At 39.8% G+C, this 21722-nt stretch overlaps 1 protein-coding gene across 2 annotated transcripts in view; it reads left to right on the top strand.

The window, feature by feature from the left end:
- LOC124615468 (zinc finger protein 532-like) overlaps positions 1 to 21722 on the top strand; it is a 77370-nt gene that overhangs the window by 17706 nt on the left and 37942 nt on the right. Inside the window, exon 2 of one of the 2 annotated variants that reach the window (XM_047143380.1) lies at positions 21229 to 21304. The exons of the other annotated variant lie outside the window; for it this stretch is intronic. The gene's annotated coding sequence lies outside the window, so the exon portion shown is untranslated. The remainder of the gene's footprint in view (positions 1 to 21228; positions 21305 to 21722) is intronic. 2 annotated transcript variants of the gene reach the window in all.

Below are 21722 nucleotides of genomic sequence, written 5' to 3' on the forward strand. Positions count from 1 at the left end.
TTCCAATGATCGTATGGGGTATCAAGTGAAATTTGTGACTGGACTGAGGACGTTTTGGTTGGGAGGACACAGCACTTTATCTTAGATGGAGAGTCATCGTCAGATGTTGAAGTAACTTTGGGTGTACCTCTGGGAAGTGTGTTAAAATCCTTGCTCTTTGTGTTTTATATTAATGACCTTGCAGACAATATTAATAGTAACATCAGGGTTTTTGCAGATGATGCAGTTATCGTGTACTTCACAAAACTGAAAACTATACACTGAGTCACTGATGGAATCGGCCAACACACACAAATACCTGGGTGTAGTGCTTTGTAGCGATCTGAAATGGAATGATCACATAGGCTCAGTCCTCGATAAAGGAGTTAGTAGACTTCATTTTATTGGTAGACTACTGGGGAAGTTCAATCAGCCTACAAAGGAGATTGCTTACACATTACTCGTGTGACCCAGCTTAGAATATTTCTCAACTGTGTAGAACCCATACCAGATAGGACTGATTGGGGAGGGGGGGTGATATTGAATGTATACAGAGAAGGGCGGCACGAACGGTCACAAAAACATTGAAGGAACGGAACTGGAAGACTATTGAAGACAGATGTAAACTGTCCCAAGAAAGTCTGTTTTCAAAGTTTCAAGAACTGGCTTTAAATTATTACTCTCTGAATATACTACAACTCCTTACATAACACTTACACAGGTATCATGAAGATAAGATTAGAATAGTTACTGCTCAGGCATTCAAACAATCGTTCTTCCTGCACTCTATACGTGAATGGAATAGGAAGAAACCCTAATAACTGGTTCAGAGGGACATACCCTCTGCCATGCACCTCACAGTGGTTTGCAGAATATAGATATAGATGCAGATGTAGACCTCATTTACAACTGCTACAAGGATCTTACTTACATGTAATGATGCCATTTGACAAAATTTCCTGCCAGTTTTAGAAACTTATCAGATATAAAAGTATGAAAACTCAGATTATTAGTTAATAATATAATAAACAATGCTCCTTCTCACTCCTAAATGGGATAACATCAATCATAAGCTTCAAAACTCCCAACAAAGTATGGTGGCAAAGACATGATCCCTAAGGTGGCTGGTGATTTGGGCTGCTGGTACATTAGGATGTAAAGCAATAGACCTGGCAGGCCGTGTCTGCAGGAGTGGTTGTAGCTGGTGTTGGACAGTGACCTGTCAGGGAAACATTGCTGATTAAGAAAGTCATTTATTCATGATAGTTACAGTGACAGAATTGAAGCTGGAGGGGTAGGCTGTAGCCTCTGTGACATAATCAGGCACGATCACTGAGGCATGATCACTGAGGCATGCTGTTAGTAGTCGTCCGCAAGAAGGCAGCATTTGTGTGCTGGTGGCAGGTGTTACAGTCAGCACAGTAACAGAACGCTGACACTAAGCAGAGGCATGAACTGGTGACGGGTCACAGAAGGCAGCCATGGCAGCTGACCTATAGGGCAAGCAGGGTTAAACAGGTGCCTCCTGCACAGCTGACAATAACGGCATGTGCCCTCCCTACATGCTGGACAGCAAAAATCTGTGACCACATGCAGTGGTTGACAGCGACAGCAACAGTGACGCTGTGCCCACTTGGGTAGTTGTGGCTGGTCAAATGGATGGCCCAGACTCAAACCCATGTGTCATTAGGAGGGTGTCCAGCAGTGGATGTTAGTCACCCAGTGGGTGAGCCAATGATCTGTAGGCACCTAGTAGACTCCATTCGGACTTTAAAGTTTAGGCAGAGCTACTGATAGCAATGTCGGACACTGACAGTCGGCTGTTTCTTCTTGGTGTGTAAGCAGCCTTCCTGTCAAAACTAGCAACTGGCATTGACTAGGTAACTGGACATACTGTGCACAATCAACACTACTGAGGGCACTGAGACTGAGGGTCAGAATTACGTTGGCTAGTGTCTCTAAAATGACAGCACTCCCAGTGCAGAAGTCACTACGGGGTGGAATGGCCAGGCATAATGATTTGGAAACTATGACTTCATTTGCCCTGGTTTTCGTGTCTGTTCAGCTCCTCCAGAAGCTGTGTTGGTGCTGTAAGGACAGCCTTGGCTGTCAGAGATGCTAGCTAATTAGCTAGCTGCTTCTGCATTGTCAGTGTACTGCATATGGTTCTTGTATACTGAACACCTAGTATTTAGTTATCAAGCTGATGTGAGCTTTTCAACTAATGATATCATTCTGCTGAATCCATACAGGAAACATTTATCACACCAGGCAAAGCTGTGGTGCTATGCTCTCTCCCCTTTAAGAAATGTGGTCTCCAGATTGCGAACTGTTTACATTTCTGAAAAAAGATCTTCATACATTTCATGGGTTGACACATAGAGTACAATATTATTTGCGTCTCTCTACTCTTATGTAGTGTGAACCACATTGTTCATTGGTTGCATAATAATTTAAACAGCATTTTCTAATATTAGCTCACTGTACTTCCGTCATTTTTCAGACATAGACACTACTCCATTGTATTGTCACTTAACAACCAGAAAGAACAAAAACAAATAATGTTGAAAAAATTCTTTCTTCTTTACACATCATCTAACAGCAAATAAATCTGTTCGACCTTATTTCTCATGCACAGCATTTCTCTTATTTGTCAGGGTTTTTCATATAAAAAAACCACCCCCGCTGTTTTGGTAATCATCAGGAACGTCATCTTTGCAACAAAAGTCTCCCTTACATTTTGCCAGTAAATACATCCCTAAAACGATGCTCACACAAAAAACACATATGGCACTACCACACACGAGATGTTGGTCAGTAGTTCCACTTATTTCCTTATTTCAATGCTAATTACAAACTGTCTGTTTCTTGCAGTGCTATGCTTCCTTGTACCTTTGCTCACCCAAAGAAACTTCCCTGTAGCACTTTCACATGATTTGAATATTAATGACTGTGTAGGCAGTTTAGTTGGGTCTGTCCTCGTGACAGGAAAACCTTGTGACTGCGTGTCATTGCCAGCGGTCACCCTTGGCTGAAACCATGTATCCCCAAGTTCCACTGTGCACTGTGAAAGATCAGTCAGTGTTCAAACCATAAACTTTCAAGTGTCTACCAGTGAAACAAACAAGAAATATGTAGAATGCTTTAGGAAGGACTGAAAGAAAGAATCGGTAAGATTTCACAACATAGAACATAATGCGATTATTTTCACGGTACTGTTTCAAGTTCAGATTGCTATGTAGCAAATATTCAGTAATATTGTAAGACCATATTGTATCCTTGAGGACCTGTCAGTATAGGGAGTGACTGATGTACCTTTACCAAAATTACAGCATGTTCCTCAAATCAGTATTACTGAGAGTACTTCTCTAGGGACCAAATTCCTGCTAAGGTAGTTCTAGTTCAACCATGTCACCATCAGTAGAAAGAATACCAAGAAGTGTATCAAAGTATAGGAAGTGCCAACATCAGTTCAGACCACTGCTTGTCTCTGATCAACACTAATTTTATTCCTCTCACAAAGTGAAGAGGTAATAAAGACAGTCAGTTCACAGTTCTAAAATACAGCAAAACACAACTGAAAGACAATAGCTTTACTAGCATGCCAGGAAATAGCAAGGAGAAAAATGACTGATCGGATACACAGACAGTACCAATAGAAGAACTGACATAAAATATTGCTTCAATAAGAAGAAATAAATAATTGTAGCATATGTCATTGTGTCATAAAGCAAGAGAAGAAAGAAAACAGGTATGTTTTACATAGAACCATCTAAGCTCACCGTATATCACACATTATTCCTAATAATAAAGAAATATACTGCTAGGACTATCAAAAATGCCAAGAGACACCATAACAAGCACATCATTGATGAAACAGAGGATATCTTCCAGAGGGGCAACATAAGAAATGTGTACAAAACCGAAATCTCAGATTATCGTCTTCTGAGCTGTGCTGCAATTGCTGTTGCAGAGAACACAAAAGTCCCATATGTACTTAGGAACTTGATGGTAAATAACAATTACATTGTAAATGTTACTGACCTGGACTCTCACACATCTACCAATGAGAGAATTGGCCAGGTCACCTTCAACTTCAGAAACAAATAAAGCTGCATGTGAAAATAGAATCATTGCAAGTTTGTAGAAACAAGCAGTTGAGGACTCAGTCCACAGCAGAAACACTTTCAAATCATTGTACCTCAACTCTCATTCACCCAGTATGTGGCAAAGGGAAAAACTGATCTTTAGCAGCTACTAAGGGGTCTTTCTATATGTACCTTTCAGAATCCTCTCCAAGATATTACTCAATACAGTAAGAACACAACTGTGCTGTTGGTATAGGAGAATACCACCCCACTGGATTTACAAAGACAAGGTCATGTGTAGAACAGGTTCTGAAACGCAAATGTACGTATACCAGCAGGAACTTTGGCACTTCACCATATGTAAGAATTTTCATATACTTCTAGAAGCCACCCAAACACATACACCATCTCCAATTTAAAATTTGACAGAGTCCTGTCAAAGAAAATTGAAATCAAATGAGCTGTTAGAAAAGAAGCATAGCTATACTCTATCCTCTTCAATCACCTGAAGGAGCATTTGAGACTGGACGAGTACACCGACTGACTACTCTTAGGTTATAGTTACCAAAACTCATGCTATCACTGCTATTTTACAGAGGGAAGTCAATGACATGTAAGTGGCTGTGATTAGTTGAGAAAGATTTAAAGATCTTAAACACCACTTTCAGGGATATCCATAACATAAAAAAGTGTAGAATTTTGATTGGAAAAACTGACTACCTCCAGTTGCTACTAGGTGAAACACTTTTCCATGAAACAGGTGGAAAAAAAGGAAATACATTCAAAATGCTTCTTTGAAAGACTATTGGCTTAAAAAGAATTAAGATCCTCATAATTATAATGAAGCAAATCCAAACCAGCACAAATAATGTCTTCTATTAGGAGAGAAGGTACTTCTTCAGCTAGACCTGGACTTGAGAAGAATAATTTGCCAATTTTTGGTAGACATTTAGCACTGAATTTAGTTTCTTGTGGAAACATTATTTTGGACACGAAATAGAATGAGACTGGATGCTGGCAATAGTACTAATCCAGGACTTGGATATAACTGTCTGGCTGCAAATTTCTTGTTCTGTGTTATAACATGAGAAAGCCTCTGTTTAATGAAAAGCAAGAAATTAGGAATACCTACTATTCAAAAGAAAAAGAAAAACATAAGTCATCAGCCGCTCTTTCTAAACATTATCTGCATATTTAGATTCAAGAATTGAAAAGTTTTGTTGGCTGGATGTAGCCAAGTAGCAAGTGTGGCAAGTAGCAGTGTTCATTCTAAAATTACATGACACATAGTAATATAATTGGATTGATAAAAAGTCTACTGACCAAGTGGCAGCAGGAAAAAACTTTTATAAAAGTTAAGGAAATGTTCAAGCCAGTGGCTCCTTCTAGTGGAAGGGCTGAAGAGGAAGGAAGAGAGATGAAGGAAAAGGAATGGCGAGGTTTAGGAAATGTGGAGAGTTGGGAAAAGTTGCCCAGAACAACAGGTCAGGGAAGACTTATCGTAAGAGATGAGAATGAAAGACTGAATGTTGGAAAGTGCACCAGACAAACTTTGAAAACCTAAGAGCTTAGAGGTGGAAGATAGGGTAGTAAACAAGACAGACATTTCTGGACAAAAACAATGTGTAATAGTTAATAAGAGGTTAGAGACAATGAGGTCCTATCTGTCTGACATTTGACCTATCACACATAGAACAACTTTTCGTTGCCCCCATCCCCAATCCCCGCAATATCCTGGTGAGACCTGGTGCTCCTTCCACATCCATTTCCCTACCCTGTGGCTCCTCCCCCTGTGACCATACGTGCTGTAAGAGTTGCCCTTACTGGTGCTACATCATGTCATTGGTTCTCGCCTTCCTCCTGGCCCTAAGTTACATTAATTTCTTCACTCTCATCATTTTTCTCAGTAACTATTCCTTTCATTATTCCCTTTTAGTTTTCTGTGTGTTTCATTTTCTGAGTGGCCCATTTTTCCTCCATCTCCACCTGTCTACCATGAAATAATATACTTAGCTTTCCAATCTTACTAGCTATTGCGTTGATGTTTTGTCAGTTATCTCTGCCGTGCTTATTACTATATCATCACCGTTAAGCTCTCAGGTTTTTACATCTTGTCCATTGCAATCTTTCCTTCTCACCCATCCAGTATGTCTCCCAGACCCAGGGTTCTGGACGAGTTTTCCATAACTCTCCCCGTTTCTAAGCCTTGATAGTACTTTTCCTTCATCCCTCTTCGTTTCCTTTCAATCCTTCTGCCAGAAGAAGGAGCCACTGGCTCCGATAGCTTGCACATGTGTTTTCTCCTATTGCTGTTGGCTCCAAAAGCTCATTAACTCTAACCTATTATTAACTTTTGAATGAAGTTTTTTCAGAAATCTCTGTCTTGCTTAGTAATCATTTTTCCACTTCTCTCAGGTTTTCAAATCTTGTTTGGCGCAGTTCCCAACAATCAATCTTTCATTCCCATCTCATGTGGTAAGTCTTCCATGATCTAGGGTTCTGGGTGACTTTTCTGAACTCTCTGCATTTCCTAAACCTTGCTAGTCCTTTACCTTTATCCCTCTTCCTTCTCCTTCAACCCTTCTGTTAGGAGAAGGAACCACTGGCTTCAGAGGTTTGCACATCTCTTTAACTTTCACATGTGTTTTCGCCTGCCACTGCTTTGCGAGTAGACCTTTTTATCTATAGATTTACATTGTAAAGAATTGATTATCTTCTTTGATATGGACACATAGTAAGTTACTCTAAATAGGATGTGGTATTCAAGTAGATGTTAAGATAGAAATAGCAAATACACAGCAGCCATGTGTAAGTGAGGAGGCAGTAACGTATTGTCATTGGTGTGAGTCTGAATTGTTGTTCAGCATAATAGCGTTAAACATATCAGATTATAGAAATAATATATACATATATAAAACTTATATAGAGTATGGTAGAATTAGGCGAGCATAGAACAGGAAGTCATCCATGGGCTTATAAATGGAACCATCCCAGCAATCCACTAACCATTGAAAACTATGTTGTCTTGTATTATAAGCTGCTACAGGTAGAAGACGTGCTTTCTTGGTGCTGCACATTTTAACGATTTTCACCGAGATAAACTGGCGCTGCAGTGATCTTCTTCGGTACGCCAATGTAGAAGTGTACACAGAATCAGCCAAGTGAAAAAGTGTGTGCAATACGTACGTTGATTTATTTATGAAACCCGACTTCGAAATTTTGCATTGTGTGAAAGTTCGTGTACAAGAACTGTGTACCGATCTGAAATTCTAGATTCGCTTATTTTGCTGAACGTGTCGCTTCTGCATAACCTTTCATTGATTGTATTAGTACCCGTTTGTATTGTGGTATATTCTGAAATTTCAAACACTCGCGAATGCCGCAATAATCGCGTACTGTTCTCGTCAATTATAGGCTTAAACTTAATTGTGCTCTTCTAAAATTTTTGAGAACACTAAGACTAACCTCGCATTCTCTCGTTTCATTGCATAATTACGTGGAAAATAGGTTATTTTTGAAAATTTTCGGACACTTAACAAAACTATATTTTCGTAAGTTACTGGTACGAGTGTTTTGCGTACGTGATTTATTTCGTAGCAGGTCTGCGTTTGTGGTTCACAGTGCTGCCAAGAATCCATCACCCCTGAATTTCATTTTGTATCAATGCAAATAAACGTGCGTTTTTGAGATTTTTCGAAGCTACCATTGTCATTTGCGTAAACCACGAGCAATTTTTAGTTAATAGGCGTTTGTCATTTAATTACTGTAGCAGATATTCTAACTAATATATTGTGTTACATCTTGTTTTCGCTTAAAGAGGAGTAGCCCCGTATATTATCTGCATCATTGTAAATAACCCTTTATTCGAGTTTGCAAATAACTATAATTAACCTCAAAACATTTTAGGAAACTAGTAATCTTTAACACAAGTTTTTTTGTTGCCTTAATAGAAATCACATTTTGTGTGTTTGCCTTAATTCTCGTAGGGAATTAGCAACATTTTAGCTCAATAGATTAAAAGATAGTCAATGGGCTCAGTGCTGTTTTTCTCGGGGAATGCCGGGGGATGCGTACCCGTAAACTTTTTCATCGACAAAGTAGTTTTTTTATGATGTTGAGAACTTGGAAGAGTGCCGAAGACCTGACGTAAATTTATTTCATTTTTTCGTGTTGGTAATTGCAATAGGAACGATACCAGTGCAGCTTTTGGTGGGAAAAGCGATGTCATTGACTGTTTGAACTTGAAGCATTTCGAAGCTGCGGCAACCGTTCTCGACTACTGAATCGCTGGCAGCCAGTTCGACAAGCATGTAGTGCCCTCGCCCGCTAATAGTGGGTGATGGTAGTGCTAAACGGATAAGCGTACGCTCAAACGCCGAGCTACCGATAGGTGTCTCTACGGTCCCACTACCATGATCCTTCGCAATTCATTGCCATCTTTGTTTTGTTGTTCTTTATTCGTTTGTGTTTGCTGTTCCGTTCTTGTCGGTTGTGCGAAGTTTTACAGTGTGTCCTGTCTTTCGTTGCAACTTTTAAGTTAAGTTGGAGGTGAGAGATGAGCAGAAAACTAAAAAACTATTTTACTTGTTCTCCTGCTATAGTAAAGTCAACTGAAGAGTCTGATACCTTCTTTTATTTCTTTTGTAGTGACATGTTGATGACGTCATGGCTAAAAGCAGATGGGTGATGTCCTATGCTTCATTTATAAGTAATTTTCGCTTCATTATATCCAATGTCGGGGTACCCTCAAACTTTATTTTTAGAAAAAAAGCACTGAGTGAGCTTAATGTAAAGTTTTTTTTTTTCCACTGCCTTGTTATACGTGGCACCAGCCAAAATGCAGCCTCACTGTGAATGCTGTCCTTGAACACAGGATGAATTGGTTAACATTTATAAGCAGCTGGAAATCACCTGGCTGCTGTCAAACAATTGGCAGCTGTTACGAATCGGTGTGTTGGAAGAACTCCTGAGAGACTTGTACCTGTGACACCAGTACCAGAGGTGCCCCAAGACCTATCCTCTCCTGTGGATCCTGTTTCCTCTCCAGAAAGTACAGGATCTGTCATTACTTGTCCATTTTACTGTGAGTGGTGTGTCAATGGTAGATCTAGGCATCCTGTACGGGGTGGACAGGGACCAGGGAGTACTCAAGGTGTTGTACTGATATCTCTAACCAACAAGTTTGTCTCTCTCTCTCTCTCTCTCTCTCTCTCTCTCTCTCTCTCTCTCTCTCTCTCTCTCACACACACACACACACACACACACACACACACACACACACACACACACACACACACACACACACACACTGAAACTTAGCCAGTGGGCTGTTTGGGGGAAACCTGTTTTGTCCAGTGTCAAGAGGAGGCAAACGCAAAAGGATAGTGTCTATTAATTGTCAGCATTTTAAATGTATGGCAAATGATGGTACCCCTTAGGGAAATGGCAGCAGGGAATCGAAATGGACACCAGGTGTACTCAGTGTGTATGCCTGGAGGCCTCATTCAACATGTTGAAGAGACTATATTCCAGAAGACGTTGAGGGAACAGGTTGCAACCAACTGCAGATTGTGGCACACGTTGGGACAGATTATGCCTGTTGTGCTCCAGGTCATACTTGGATCATACCAGCAACTGGTAGAGAAGGTTGAGAAGACCAACCTTGCTCGGGGAGTTCAATGAAGCTCGCAATTTGTAGCATTGTCCCCAGAACTAATTATGGCCCTTTGGTTCCCCTGGACTGAATCAGAGACTCTGGAGGTTCTGTGACAAGGTAGGCTGCAACTTCCTGGACTTGGGCCATAGGGTTGTGAACTGTAGGGTCCCCCCTAAATGGGTCAGGTGCACACTACACATCAGAGGCTGCTACTGAGGTAACTGACTTTGTATGAGGTGCATGCAAGGGCTTTTTATGTTTGACAACTCTTCATCCAATCCACTTAACGATAGCTGTAGGAAACCCAGAAGTATCAGTGTAAGATCGAAAGAAAGATATTTTTGGGGAGAATTTTAGTGTACTTCAAAAGGATATGCAAATGAGAAATGGAAGTAGTGTATTTGTCAAACTCAAATCCACAGAGATAGAAACTGAAGCTGCATGTGAGGTCGTCTGAGCACAACGCAGTATCAGGGCTGGGCATAAAATGATAACTGGATCCTTCTATCGCCCACCAGACTCATTTCCTGATGTAACCGAATACTTTAGAGAAGACCTCAGTTCACTTGTAAGTAAGTAAAATTACAGTTTTGTTACTTGAGGGCATGATAAGACATCTTGTGAATCAGTACTAAATGCCTTTCCTGAAAACTACCTAGAACAGATACTTAGGAATCCCTCTCTAGATCGAAACATATTGGCTCTAATGCAGCAAACAGACCTGACCTCTTCGAGGATGAGCACATTGAAATTGGTATCAGTGACCATGTTGTGGTTGTGGCAACAGTGATTGCCAAAGGACAACTAAAACAAGCAGAAAGATATATATGTTCAATAATTTAGATAAAAAAATCAGCAGTGCTGTATCTCAATGAGGAACCTGAAACTTTCAACACAGGGCAGGAGCATTTAGATAAACTAGGACTCAAGTTTAAAAGAATAATTGACCACGCACTGGATGGATAAGTACCCAGCAGAACAGTCCATAATGGAATATAATGTAAAGAAACTTCTAAAGAAACAGAGAGTACTTCATAATAGATTTAAAATAAAGTGTAGGGTCATATATAAGAGAGATGCTGAGTGAAATGAGTTTGGCTGTCAAGAGAGCAATGTGTGATGCCTTCATTGACTACCATAGCAGAATAGAGTCAAATGATCTTTCTAGGAACTCAAAGAAATTCTGGTCATGTGTAAAGGCTGTTAGTGGCACCAAAATTTGTGTCCAGTCCCTAGTAAATGGGACAGGAACTGAAATTGAAGGTAGTAAAACAAAAGCTGTGAAATGCTTAACTCCATTTTCAAATGTTCCTTCACAAAGGAAATCCCAGGAGAATTTCCCCAATTTAACCCAGTTTGCCACTGAAAGATGAATGAAATAGATATTAGTGTCAGTGGTGTTGAGAAACAGCTGAAATCATTAAAACTGAACAAAGCTCCAGGGCCCAATGGAATTCCTGTCAGATTCGATACTGAATTTGCGGCTGAGTTAACCCCTTTTCTAACTACAATCTAATGTAGAGCCATTGAACATAAAATCGTGCCCAGTTCTTGGAAAAAGGCACAGGTCACATTCGTCTACAAGAAGGATAGTAGAAGTGATCCACAAAACTACTGTCCAATATCCTTGACATTGATTTGTTGTAGGATCTTTGTACATATTCTGAGCTCAGACGAATGAGATGTCTTGAACAGAATGACCTCCTCAATGCCAACCAGCATGGGTTCCGAGAACGTCGATCATGTGAAACCTAACTTGCATTTCTTGCCAGCTGCTGTGGCCGAGCGGTTCTAGGCACTTCAGTCTGGAACCACACTGCTGCGACGGTCGCAGGTTCAAATCCTGCCTCGGGCATGGATGTGTGTGATGTCCTTCTGTTACTTAGGTTTAAGTAGTTCTAAGTCTAGGGTACTGATGACCTCAGATGTTAAGTCCCATAGTGCTTAGAGTCATTTGAACCATCATTTGCATTTCTCCCACATGACGGTGGATCAAGGCAATCACATAGATGCAGAATTTATCGATTACCGAAAAGCATTTGACTCAGTAGCACATCTAAACTTATTGTCTAAAGCTCAATCGTATGGGGTATTGAATGAAATTTGTGACTGGATTGAAGACTTTTTGGCTGTTATCTTGGGTAGCGAGTCTTCCTCATATGTAGAAATAACTTCGGATGTACCCCAGGGAAGTATGTTGGGACCCTTGCTGTTCATGCTGTATATTAATGACCTTGCAGACAATATCAACAGTAAAATCAGGCTTTTTGCAGATGATTTAGTTATCTGTAATGAAGTAATATATGAAAGAAGGTGCATAAATATTCAGTCACATCTTGATAAGATTTCAAAGTGGTGCAAAAGATTGGCAACTTGCTTTAAATGTTCAGAGATGTAAGATTGTGCACTTCACAAAATGAAGAACCATAGTATCCCATGACTAATGAGTCACTGTTGTAATCGGCTGTCTCATACAAATACCTGGGTGTAACACTATGTGGGAATATGAAATGGGATGATCACATAGACAGAGTTGGTAGAATATTGGGAAAATGCAATCATTCTACAAAAGAGATTGCTTACAAATCACTCGTTTGACCCATCCTAGAATATTACTCACGTATGTGGGACCCATACCAAATAGTACTAATGGGAGATATTGAACATAGCAGAGAAAAGCAGCATGGGCACAGGTTTGTTTAATCAGTGGGAGAGTGTCACAGAAATACTGAAGGAACTAAACTGAATGGCTCGTGAAGACAGAGATAAACTCTTCCGAGAAAGTCTATTAACAAAGTTTCGAGAACCAGCTTTAAAGGGTGACTTTAGGAATGTACTGATATCCCCTATGTATTGCTCACGTGGGGATCACAAGGAGAATAATTATTGCACGCACAGAGGCTTCAAACAATCATTCTTCCTGTGCTCCAAACGTGAATGGAACAGGAAGAAACCCTAATAACTGGTACAATGGGACATAACACTTTGCCTTGGTTTGCAGGGTATAGATGTAGATAACCCTGGTCAGGATGGCCAGAGAGATTATAAACCCCACTCGTGCCAAATGAGAGTCAAATGCATTAACATTGGTCTAGCCACCACATCTGGTATTTGATTTGGAAAGAAAAGGAGATTATAACATGCACAAGAAATATAATCAGTGATATAACTAGAACATGAAACTTCTGTTACATTGCTCTTCGGGGGGGGGGGGGGGGGGGGATATAAACCAAATAACACATTGTATAATATTGCTGAAAAGTATAAACACACAAATATCTGCCAATGCTGTATCTATCACCGCTGATCTTGCAGAAGATCCTTTTCTTAGGAAGTGTAGTGCACTGCTTCTGTAACAGAGAAAACAGGAAACCTGTAGCAGATGTACTCTTGTGCAAAGACACGCATGACATAGTTGGTACATTTGTTAACAGTTCAAAAAGTTCTCAACAATAAATGAGAGCCTAGTATTACTGTAATCTTACATATCAGAGAAGGAAAGTTGCTACTCACCATATAGCGGAGATGCTGAGTCGCGATAGGCACAACAAAAAGATTCACACAATTTTAGTTGTGCCTATCGCGACCCAGCATCTCCGCTATATGGTGAGTAGCAACTTTCCTTCTCTGGTATTGTTGCAATCAATCCTGGATTTTCTATTGTTTGATTGTAAGCTAACATATTCATTTACACAGTAGAAACACTTCTTAACAAGAAATTATTTTAAAACCTCTCCAAAAGCTGTTTCCTTTTCTAACCTCTTTATATATGTTGACAGTGCCTTATAAAAATGACACCAAAGTAGTCCACACGTCTTTGTGTACAAGCTGTCTTAGCTCATTCTGCATGGAGAGATCCACAGTTGTGAGTCTTATAGCTATGGTATTCGCTATTAGTTTTCAGCTTCCAAGATTAGCCCTTGCCATCAACACAGATTTCTATATGTATGCTGTAAGCGCACACAGCTTTTTAAATGGGTGCTTGAGTGAGCACTTATAGAGCCATGTAACCACACTGGGATAGCCCTTTTCTGTAATGTAAAAAAATTCATTAACTGGACTTTTAGTTTTACCCCAAGATACCATTCCATAAGCTACAATGGGCTGGAAGTAACGAAAATAAGCCAGTGGAGCACCTTCTGTGGAGTAAACTTAGGACATGATACTCAGAGTGAAATTTACAGAACAGAGTATGGGGATAGTTTTGTTACATGGTCTTCCCAGGTTAAGTTTTGATCAACATACATTCTAAAAGTTTTGTGCATTGTACCGTTTCTAACTCATTTCTGTCCACTACCAGCTGGGGATCTTGGTTTTGGTTCATTTTGTCCTAATGGAATTTAATTTCTTTTGTTCTCATTAAGGGTCAGTCCGTTGTCATTAAACTGTGCAAGAATTTAAGGACTTGCTCAATTGTTGTATACAGAGATTCCTTAACATTCCTTATTCTATCAGCAGTGTCATCTGCAAACAATAAGATCTTAGCAGCAGTTTCTGAGGCTTGCATGTCATTTATATAAATAAGGAACAGAAGGGGGTCCAACAACCACCTTTTCCTGCACTTATTTCAACTTTCTTTGCATCAGATACTAATCTGATTTAATGGTCAGAATGAGCTGAAGTGAATTCTACATCCTGTGATCTGTTTTGCAAATATGTCTGAAACCACATGTTTTCTATCCCTTTCATCCCCATTGCTTCCAACTTATGTAAAAGAATTTCATGACTAACAGTATCGAAAGCTTTAGAAAGGTCTAAATTAACTCCTATGACACTATTGCTGTTATTTAGGTTTCTAGTTATTTCTTACGTGTAATCTATTATTGCTGTTTCTGTACTTCTACCTGTTCAAAAACCTTGTTGATTACTATTCAGTAGTTTGTCATCATTTAAGTCACATACTTTGGCTTGTTGCATATCTCTGAAGTTTCTTTTTGTTGATGGCATATACAGTTGGTGTTAGAGCTACACCTTTTTTAGATTGAAGTCAATTGAGAGGTAAACCTCCGTTTCACAAAGATACTTTTTAACTTCTGTAGGAATTGAAGACTGTTTTATCAGACGCTTGGTGGCATTCAGCACATTCGTTGTGGGATCCTTTTTCAACTTCTTGTATGTGCTGGGTTCCAGGAGATCACTGATCTTCTTGAGATTATATGGATTACCAAAGATACATAAACCTGATGTTCCTTTGAGACCAATAGTCAGCGCAATTGGAGCTCCTACCCAAGAACTAGCCAGACACCTTGCCTCTTTGTTACAACCTCACATAGGCAAAACTGAGAGTCATATTAAAAACTCTCTACACTTCATTGAGAAATTGAGGGAAATTACTGTCGGTCCTGATGACATACTTGTCAGTTTTGATATAGTGTCTTTGTTCACGATGGTTCCAGTTGATGAAGCTCTCTCCCATATAGCCAATATGTTCCATACTGATATAGTAGCCTTGTTCCAACACTGTCTATCCTCAACCTATTTTCAGTACAATGGTGAATTTTATGAACAGATCGATGGGGTAGCCATGGGAAGCCCCCTATGTCCCGCAATTGCGAATTTATTCATGGAATATTTTGAACATCAAGCATTGCAGTCGGCCAAAAAAAGCCCCTCGAAGTGGTATCGGTATGTGGATGATACCTTTGTAATATGGAATCATGAGGAAGAAGACTTGAATGATTTTCTGGTACACTTAAATAGCATCAACCCAAAGATTAAATTTGCTATGGAGAAGGAGAAGAATGGACAACTTAACTTCTTGGATGTATCAGTTATCAAATGGGTGGATGGGACCTTAGGCCATAAGGTCTACAGGAAAGGTACACATACCGATCACTACCTCCATAAGAACTCAAACCACCACCCTAGGCAAAAGAGGGAGGTCATAAAAACACTAGTGGATAGGGCCAATAATATTTGTGAACCAGGCTACTTACAAGAAGAACTAAATCATTTACGAATGGCCTTTGCGAAAAATGGTTATACAAAAAACGAGATTAGTCGAGCACTTCACCCAAATAGAAAAATGCCTAAAAATAGGAGACAGCAACAACCATCAGCTGGAAAAGTATTTCTTCCGTTCATCCATAATATCACGGATCGCATTGGAAAAGTACTAGCCGAGTTTCAGGTAGAGACCATTTTTAGACCTACTAAGAAAATTAGTGAATGCCTAAGATCAACAAAAGATGCTCGTCACCCCCTAGCCACCCCAGGGGTATATAAAATTCCGTGTAGTTGCGGCAGGGTTTACATAGGAACTACAAAAAGAAGCATCAATACACGGTTGACGGAGCACAAAAGAAACTGTCGCTTGGGACATATCGACAAATCGGCAGTAGCGGAACATGTTTTTAAGGATGGAGATCACAACATAAAATTTGGTGAAACAAGCGTGCTAGCGAGGACGTCGCACTATTATACATGTATGTATAGAGAGGCAATTGAAATCCACAAACATCAATACAATTTTAATCGTAAAGAAGAAGGATTAAAATTGGATAAGATATGGCAGTCGACGTTGCATCAATCACGTGACAATCGATTGCCTGCAATCGAGAGAACAGACGATAGCCAGAGATAGCTGCACATCGACGCCATGTGACGTGTGGTGGCGCCCCCTACGATCTCTATATAAGCGGCGGCCCCAGCTCCTAGCAGCCAGTCGTCGACTCACCTCGGAAGATGTTCTCCGTAGTTGAGAACGAAACGTCAGGGAGAAGAAGTTCTACAGATCGACCACGGCAACTTAGCCCGGAAGAGTTTACGCATAAAGACGCCGGCCGTGAAAGCCTACATGGAATGATTAAACTTCTAGTTGTTGTTGTTGTTTAAAGGTCCCCTAACTTTGACATCACAGCATTTCTGCTCAAGCTAGATGGGGTTCTTGATTCACTTTGTAGGAAGTACCAGAAATTAGTTATATGTGGTGACTTCAATATAAATTTTGCATACGATGGTGCAAGGAAAAGGATGTTGGTGGACCTCATAAATTCATGTCTGATGCAGATTGTGTTTTTTCCATTTAGGGTGCAGGGGAACAGTAGCACAGGCATAGGCAATATTTTTATTGATTCTTCATTACTAGATTGGCATTCTGTTAGTAAAAGGGTGAATGGCCCTCAGATCGTAATGCACAAATTTTAATACTAAAAGGTTTTGTACTCAAACAAATGTCATATATAATTACAAACTATGTAGGAAAGTTAATCCAGCAGCAATAGAGTGTTTTTTAAACCTTGTCAAGGAACAAGAGTGGTAGGACGTTTATAGCGCTGATAACATAGATGATAAATATAATGCTTTCCTTAACACATTTCTCTGCTCTTTGAGAGTTGCTTTCCATTAGAACATTCTAAACTGGGTACTAGCAGTAGCAGGGAGCCAGGGTGGCTGACAAGTGGGATAAGGATATCACGTAGAACAAAGCGGGAATTATATCAAAATGTTAGAAGCAGTCACAATCAAGCTACAGTAGCCCATTACAAACAGTACTGTAAGGTGCTTAAAAATGTTATTAGGAAGGCCAAGAGTATGTGGTATGCAAATAGAATAGCTAATTCAGAGGATAAAATTAAAACCATATGGTCATTTGTGAAGGAAGTGTCTGGTCAGCTGCACAAGGTAGATGATATAAAGTCAGTTCATAGTAAAAATATTTCTGTTACTGATAAATCAGATATATTTACAGTATTTAACAATCATTTTCTGGGCATTGCTGGTGAATTAAATAAAAATTTAGTTGCTACAGCTAATCATATAACTTTCTTGGCAAAGGCCTTTCCAAGATTGATGTCTAAAATACTCCTCTGCGATACAGACAAGGGGCAGAGTGAATCAATAATTAAATCACTGAAGACTAAGGACTCTCATGGTTATGATGGAGTACCTAGAAGAATATTAAAAGTACTGTGCTGCACATGCTGTCCCTGTATTTAGCCATATTTGTAATTTTTCCTTTAGGAATGGTCAGTTTCCTGAACGATTAAAGTACTCAGTAGTAAAGCCACTTTATAAAAAGGGATAATGGGATAATGTAGATAATTTTAGACCTATTTCTATGCCACCAGTGTTTGCTAAAATTATTGAAAAGGCTGTGTATGTCAGGATCATTGATCATTTTATATCGCACGATTTGCTGTCAAATGTACAGTTTGGCTGTAGAAGTCGTTTAACAACTGAAAATGCTATATTCTCTTCTCTGTGTGAGGTACTGGATGGGTTAACCAAAAGGTTTCAAACACTAGGCATATTTTTTGATTTAACTAAGACGTTTAATTGTGTTGATCACAAAATATTGCTCCAGAAGTGGGACCATTACGGAATATGGGGAGTAGCGACAGGCAGAAAAAGGTTATTATTCACAATGTTGAGAATGGCTGATGTGGGGTACAGTCAAGTGGGAGGCGCCCTAGGGATCAGTGTCAGGGCCACTCCTGTTCCTTATCTATATAAATGATGTGCCCTCTAGTATTACGAGTAACTCTAAAATATTTCTGTTTGCTGATGACACTAGCTTGGTAGTAAAGGATGTTGTGTAAAACATTGGTTCGGTTTCAAATAGTGCAGTTCATGATCTAAGTTCATGGCTTGTAGAAAATAAATTAATGCTAAATCATAGTAAGACTCAGTTTTTACAGTTTCTAACACACAAGAACAATGAGCAGGAAGACTGTGTAAAGCAATGCTACTCCACAATAACACCCACCTGCATTATGCTAGACTGTCAAAAATCATTATACACAAGTTAGGTTGGGAAGTTTTTCCACACCCGTCTTGTTGACTTGATCTTGCACCCTCTGATTTTCAACAAAACCTGACATTTTAATTTCACAGATTGGGCATATGAGCATTGACGCTGAACAATTCAAATATCTAGATGTTAAGATAGATAGTAAACTCTCGTGGAATGCGCATGTTCAGGATCTTATTCAAAGACTTAATGCTGCCATTTTTACTATTCAAACAGTATCTGAAGTGAGTGATGGTTCGACATGAAAATTAGTCTACTATAGGTGCAATAAAAAACACTCAAACACACACACAAAATTTCAAGCTTTTGCAACCAACGGTTGCTTCGTCAGGAAAGAGGGAAAGATGAAAGGATGTGGGTTTTAAGGGAGAGGGTAAGGAGCCATTCCAATCCCGGGAGCGGAAAGACTTACCTTAGGGGGAAAAAAGGACAGGTATACACTCGTGCGCGCACACACACACACACACACATATATCCATCCACACATATACAGACACAAGCATACATATTTAAAGGCATGTCTGCTTGTGTCTGTGTATGTGCGGATGGGTATGTATATGTGTGTGTGTGTGTGTGTGTGTGTGTGTGTGTGTGTGTGTGTGTGTGTGTGTGTGTGCGCGCGAGTGTATACCTGTCCTTTTTTTTCCCCTAAGGTAAGTCTTTCCGCTCCCGGGATTGGAATGATTCCTTACCCTCTCCCTTAAAACCCACCTCTCGTCTTTCCCTCCCCTTCCCTCTTTCCTGATGAAGCAACAGTTGGTTGCGAAAGCTTGAATTTTGTGTGTATGTGTGTGTTTGTTTGTGTTTCTATCGATCTGCCAGCGCTTTCGTATGGTAAGTCACATCATCTTTGTTTTTAAATATATTTTTCCCGCGTGGAATGTTTCCCTCTATATATATATATATATATATACTGTTGAGGAGTTCCTTAAAAACTTAAGCTGATTCTTGTTGTATTGTGGATTGACTTTTTTTGTGTTCATAAACATTTTATTTTTATCTGTTATTACTTTTATTGTGTAATTTCATGTACTGACATATTCCATGCCCTTGAAGATCTGCTCCTTAATTTGGTCCTACAGAACTTGACGTGTGTGTAAAAAAGAAAGAAAGAGAGAGAGAGAGAGAGAGAGAGAGAGAGAGGATATGGATATGGATGCTAATGACTCTCCCCCCCCCCTCCCCCCTTCTCCCTCCTCCTCTGCTCTCTCTCTCTCTCTCTCTCTCTCTCTCTCTCTCTCTCTCTCTCTCTCTCTTTTACTATTGAGATAGCAAATTGCCATGCACATATGGGCTATTAGATCCTTATATCTACATTCATGCTATGCAAGCAACATGATGGTGTGCAACACAGAGTACACTATTTTCCTCTTCCCTCTCCCATTCACGAATGATTCACATGAAGAAGGACTGTAGATAATCATCTGCATGAAATTTAATTTCTCTGAGTTTCCCCATTGTGGTCCATTTGCAAATCATGTGTCAGATGAAGTAATATAACAACAAAAACAATCAATTTTTGACAAAATAATTTAATTGGATGGATAAAAAAATCTACTCACCAAGCGGCAGCAGAACACGCACATAAAAGGAGGTTGTAATAAGGCAAGCTTTTGGAGCCAGTGGCTTCTTCAGCCAGAAGGGTTGAAGGGGAGGGAAGAGGAGGGAAGGAAAAGGGCTGGAGAAGTCTAGATAAAGAGGGAGATTTTGGGAAAGTCACCCAGTACCGTGGGTCATGGGAGACTTACTGCATGGGATGAGAAGGTAAGTCTCCCCTGAACCAATGTTCTGGGTGACTTTCCCAAAATCTATCCATTTTGCTAGACCTCTCCAGTCTTTTTCCTTCATCCATCTTCCTTCCCCTTAAACCCTTCAACCCTTCTGGCTGAAGAAGGAGCCACTGGTTCTGAAAGCTTGTCTATTTGCAACCTCCTTTTATGTATGGGTTTTGCCACCACTTGGTGAGTAAATTTTTTTATCTATCCAATTAAATCAGATGGAGTAATATGTTGTGTGGCTCTCCTTGTAAAGTGTACTCTTAGAATTTTAACATAATGTCCTCAGTGATGCACAGAGTTGGATGTTCCATCTCCCCCTCCCCCCCCCCCCTCTCTCTCTCTCTCTCTCTCTCTCTCTCTCTCTCTCTCTCTCTCTCTCTCTCTCTCTCATATATATATATATATATATTAATCATACCTGGTAACAGTTCCTACCAGATGAGCAACATTCAAGAAATGGTTGAATGAGTCTTTTTATAAGCCACTTCTTTTGCAACTGAACTACAGTTCCCTATGGTTCTCCCAGCAAATCTCAATCTGGCACAAATTTTTCCTACAGTTTGCTTTATGTGGTCATTCCATCGTAGACTGCTCTTCACAGTTGCCTAGATATTTTATGGTTGTTATTATTTCCATTTATTTATGGCCAATAGTGTATTCAAATAATAATGATAATAAGTCTTTCTGCCTCTTTGTTTCTTGTTACACATTACACTTATGTACATTGAGGCTCAACTGTTTGTGTCTTCCAGGAGATGTCCGTTCTCTGTAGGTCTCCCTGAATTTTGCTACAATTTTCTGGCTTTTCAACTTTGCAGTTACATGTTCAGCCTTATTTCATCTTTCTGGTGAACATTTTTTACTGAACCATTCTCTCCTGCTGTGATATTCCCTGGCTTTTACAGTGTCATTATTTACCTGTTGTCATTTCTTGATGTAAAATTGTGGTGTTATATTCTTACTTTTATTACCCAGGCTAAATCGCTGTAATGGAAAATGCAGAAAACAGGAGCTGGACTAAAATATAAAAGAGGAGATGGAAAAAATTCCAGTAAGTTCTCGAGCAAAAGAAGGTGCTGTAATGGAAGTCAATGCTTTACAATCTACATCCATATCACTATGCAGAAGATGACAGATGGCATTGTAATAGGGAGTTCAGCCATTCCATTCACATTGGTAGTGAGGGGAGAATGCCTCACTGCATTACTGTAATTATTCTAGTCTTGTCTTCATGACACCTATTGGAGTGATATGTAGGAGGCTGCAGTATATTCATCGCTTCCTCATTTAATACTGATTCTTGAAACTGCCATCTGCATTATGTGTGACTGAGTCTGTGTGTTCGTTCCATTCGGTTCTTTTACTTACACGCTCATCCTAACAGTAACCTCACTCAATAACAGAGAGAAAAGAGAGAGATGAAATGTTACTGAAATGTTAGTTCCACACTTAACAAGAACAGTTTTGAG

The sequence above is a fragment of the Schistocerca americana genome, chromosome 5, assembly GCF_021461395.2.
Source record: "Schistocerca americana isolate TAMUIC-IGC-003095 chromosome 5, iqSchAmer2.1, whole genome shotgun sequence".
NCBI classification, from domain to species: Eukaryota; Metazoa; Arthropoda; class Insecta; order Orthoptera; family Acrididae; genus Schistocerca; species Schistocerca americana.